The sequence below is a fragment of the Felis catus genome, chromosome F2 (genome assembly GCF_018350175.1).
Source record: "Felis catus isolate Fca126 chromosome F2, F.catus_Fca126_mat1.0, whole genome shotgun sequence".
Taxonomy (NCBI): domain Eukaryota; kingdom Metazoa; phylum Chordata; class Mammalia; order Carnivora; family Felidae; genus Felis; species Felis catus.
Window position 1 is genome coordinate 82,074,956 of NC_058385.1, and position 4,349 is coordinate 82,079,304.

Below are 4,349 nucleotides of genomic sequence, written 5' to 3' on the forward strand. Positions count from 1 at the left end.
GCTTAGGGTTCTCTCTCTCCCTCTCTGCCCCTCCCCCACTGGCGTGCACTTTCTGTCTCTCAAGAAAATCAAATAAACTTAAAAAATATGTTTTTGTAAAAAACAATTTAAGGGGCAGTGGCTCAGTTGAGCGCCCAATTTCGGCTCAGGTCATGGCCTGTAGGTTCATAGGTTCGAGCCTTGCCTCAGGCTCTGTGCTGACAGCTCGGAGCCTGGAGCCTGCTTCAGAGCCTCTGTCTCCCTCTCTCTCTACCCCTCCCCCTGGTCACACTCTGTCTCTCTCTCAAAAACAAGTAAACATTAAATAAAAAAAAAAAAAAAAAAAAACAAACCAAGTCGATAGACACAGAGAACAGACTGGTGGTTGCCAGAGGCAGGGAAGAAATGTCTGAGCTGTTTTTGTCAGATTTTTTAGTTTAAATAAATTGTTTATTTATTTATTTTTTTAAGTAGTGAAGTCCTGGTCTGGGGTCATAGCAGCGGGAAGAAAGGCCTGGGAAGCTTCCGGAGACATTCAGGGGTGGGACTGGGATGGGGGGGGGGGCGGCCGGATGGAAGAAGGTCTGAGAAAGAGAGGCATGGGGGCGCTCCGGGCTCTGGTTACTGGGGTAATGGAGGTGGCCTTGAAATTTTAAAAAGTCCTTACTGCCGGAGGGAAAGTCCCTTTGCTTTCTCTAGCGGCAGAGCTGGGGGGGCTGGGGGGGGTGGGGAGGGGCAGCAGGGCGCTTATCACCAGCAGCTCCAGAGCTAAGGCTGTGGCCTCCCCACCTCCCAGAGGGGCTGCGGGAGCCTGGCAGCCGCTCACCGCCGGTGTGCCCGGGGCTATAGTCCCCAAGCACCGCCCTCCACCACCAAGTGCCTATCTTGGCCCCGTCCTTCACGGCCACCGAAGGCTGAGCGGGGTGGAGTCCCCCACCCCCACCCCGGAGCCCTCCTTTCCCCCCACAGCCACCTGCCCTTCAGGCCACCAAGTGCTCCAGTCTGCACCGCCTTGTCCCCAATGTCCCCGCCGCCTGGTCCCCTGGGGCCTCTTTCTTTCTTTCTTTCTTTCTTTCTTTCTTTCTTTCTTCTTTCTTCTTTCTTTCTTCTTTCTTTCTTTCTTTCTTTCTTCTCTCTTTCTTTCTTTCATGTTTATTTTTGAGAGAGAGAGAGAGAGAGAGAGAGACAGTGCAAGCAGGGGAGGGGTAGAGAGAGAGGGAGACACAGAATCCGAAGCAGTCTCCAAGCTCCGAGCTGTCAGCATAGAGCCCGATGTGGGGCTCGAACCCACAAACAGCGAGACCACGACCTGAGCCGAAGTCAGACGCTTGACCGACTGAGACACCCAGGCCCCCCTGATCCTTTCTTTTGTTTTGTTTTTCCACGCCAACGGATCACAAGCTGAGGTCGTAACAAGGTTTGAGGGAGCCACGGGTCCCACGATGGCATGAAAGCCCAATCATCACGCTTACGAACTACAGAAAGATCCCCGGAGCCTGATTCTAAGTGTGAGGGTGAATGATCCTGCCGAGGACGGACCGGGGTCAGCCCCAGGGTGACAGGGAGCAGGCCCAGAACCGGCGTCCTGGGTGAAGTGCCCCCAAAAGCACATGCCCACTGGAAGCCTCAGCCTGTGACCTTGTTAGGAAATCGAGTCTTTGCAGGTGCGGTCGTGTCACAGAGGACTGAAGTAAGGCCATCCTGGACTTGGCAGGCCCTCCATCCAATGGGAGTGTCCTTGTAAGAGACAGGGAAGGACTCACAGAGACCCTGGGAGACCACGTGGAGACAGGCCAGAGTTGGAGGGACAGGCCAGTAGCCAAGGACACCAGGAGCCCCAGCAGCTGGAAGAGGCAGGAAGCACCCTCCCCCAGAGGCTCGGAGGGAGCATGGCCCTCCACACCCAGAGTTCAGCATCTGACTCCAGCCCGGGGAGGGTAGACTTTGGTCATCTGTGGGGCTTTGCCACAGACCTGGATGCTGACAGCATCTCCACGGCTTCTCACGTATCGCAGTCCCCAGGGCCCAGTGGAGGCCAGCTGTCCCCAACATCCTTCTCTGCCTCCAGCTCAGCCCGTGGTCTCTGGGGTCCAGGGCCCCTCAAAACCCTGTTCTCTGCCCCCAAGAAACCTCCTTTCTCCTCACATTCAAACCCTGCCTCCGCCCCCCCCCCAAGTGAGAGTCAGGCTTGCCATTCCACTCACTGGGACAGGACAGGGGCCTCCCTGCCCTGGGGATGACATTTTCAGCACAAACATGCCTCCTGTCCACAGGAAGGGGGGGCCTCAGGAAGGAGCCCTCCTGATAGAAAGGCGTCTGGGAACAGACAAGTCACGTGTTCATAATGGGGGACTCACGGCTCAGACGCGTGTGGTGAGGGGTCTGCTCTGGTTTGTTTCACGTGAGGGTATCTCTGATACTTGAGGGGCATAAAGTGGACTTTCACTCATGGTCTACGACACCCACTCCTCATTGGTCCCTATGTGGTCCTCATTTCTTTCTTTCCTTTTAATAATGTGACAACCTTCTGTGAGCTCACCAACCAGCAGGAAGACTAATACTTTGACACTAACTCGCTGCTTCCTGTGAGACCCTTCTCAGTCCCCTCTGCGCCCCTGCACGCCCCTGCCTCCCTGTCCTGGGGGAGTGACACCATGCTCTGGAATCTTCCCCTGATTGTTCTCATTCTCCTCAGATAGATGATTGATAGAGGTGGATGGACGAAAGGATGGATGGATGGATGGATGGATGGATGGATGGACGGACAGATGAATGGATGGATGGATGGACAGATAGATGGAAGGATAGATGGATGGATGGACGGACAGACGGACGGATGGACAGAAGGATGTATGGATGGATGGACAGATGGATGGATGGATGGACGAACAGACAGATGGACGGATGGACAGAAGGATAGACGGATGGATGGACAGACAGACGGATGGATGATGGATGGACGGACGGACGGACGGATGGACGGACGGATGGACGGACAGATGGATGGATGGATTGACAGACAGACAGATGAATGGATGGATGAATGGACAGATAGAAGGATGGATGGATGGACAGACAGACAGACGGATGGACAGAAGGATGGATGGATGGATGGATGGACAGATGGATGGATGATGGATGGACGGATGGGTGGACAGATGGATGGATGGACGGACAGATGAATGGATGGATGGATGGATGGATGGACAAATAGATGGAAGGATGGATGGATGGACAGACAGATGGACAGATGGACAGAAGGATGGATGGATGGATGGACAGATGGATGGACAGATGGATGGACAGACGGATGGATGGATGGATGAACAGACAGATGGACGGATGGACAGAAGGATAGAGAGATGGATGGACAGAAGGATGGATGGATGGATGGATGGATGGATGGATGGACAGATGGATGGATGGATGGATGGATGGACGGACAGATGGATGGATGATGGATGGACGGATGGGTGGACAGATGGATGGATGGATGGACGAAAGGATGGATGGATGGACAGACAGATGGATGGATGGATGGGGACGGATGGACAAAAGGATGGAAGGACCTACGGATGGATGTTGGGTAGATGCCAGACACATAGATAGGTGACATACAGCGTTATTGTCTGTGAAGCTATGCTTGCCCATCACACTTCTACAGAACAACGGTGTACTTTACATACGAGCGTCAGCTTTATGTACCGTGTCGGGACCTGCGCTGCTAGCCTCCTTCCGAATCGTGTTGTGGCTAACTCACTCCCCACAACTGCCACAGAGCGCTCCATCACGTGACTGTATCACAGCTCATCAACCCAAACCCCGTGATGGTCATTTGGGCTTTCAGACGGCGGCTCTCACGCACAGAGCGACCATACGCCTTCTCGCCTGCGTGAGATGTTTCACTGGGCGATGGGAAGCGATTGCTTGGTTCTGGGAACAGACCACCCAGAGAATGTGCCACGCCGTGTCCCCGGGCGGGCTGTGCCCCAGGATCTCGGACGCGCGGCGTGCAGGAGAATCTGGCCGTGCACGTGTACTTCATCACGTGGCCGGATCAGGCTTGTGAATGTTTGCTAACCTCGGGGCAGGACTCTCGTTTGTGGTTGGCATTTCCCCAGCGACTAGTACAGCTGGACATCTCTCTGCCGTGTGCGTGTCCTCCGCGGGTCACCCGGGGCTCTCCTTGGCTCCGCCCGACCTCCGCAGACTAGAGACGAGAGCTTGGCTTCGGCGGGAGGGCTCTATGAGGAAACCCAGCGGATTTGAAGGCACAGTAACCAGGTGATCACCGCATGGGACACTGGGGACGCTCACCAAAGAACGACTTACTTTCAGATCAGCCAATCTTCAAGCCTTCCCAGCCATGC

At 54.8% G+C, this 4,349-nt stretch overlaps 1 non-coding gene across 1 annotated transcript; it reads right to left on the bottom strand.

Annotated features, from left to right (window-relative positions):
* Window positions 1-1,363: 1,363 nt before the first annotated feature.
* Window positions 1,364-1,466, bottom strand: LOC111558615. Its single transcript, XR_002739705.1, has one exon. It is a non-coding gene; the product is annotated as a small nucleolar RNA U13 (small nucleolar RNA).
* Window positions 1,467-4,349: the final 2,883 nt, after the last annotated feature.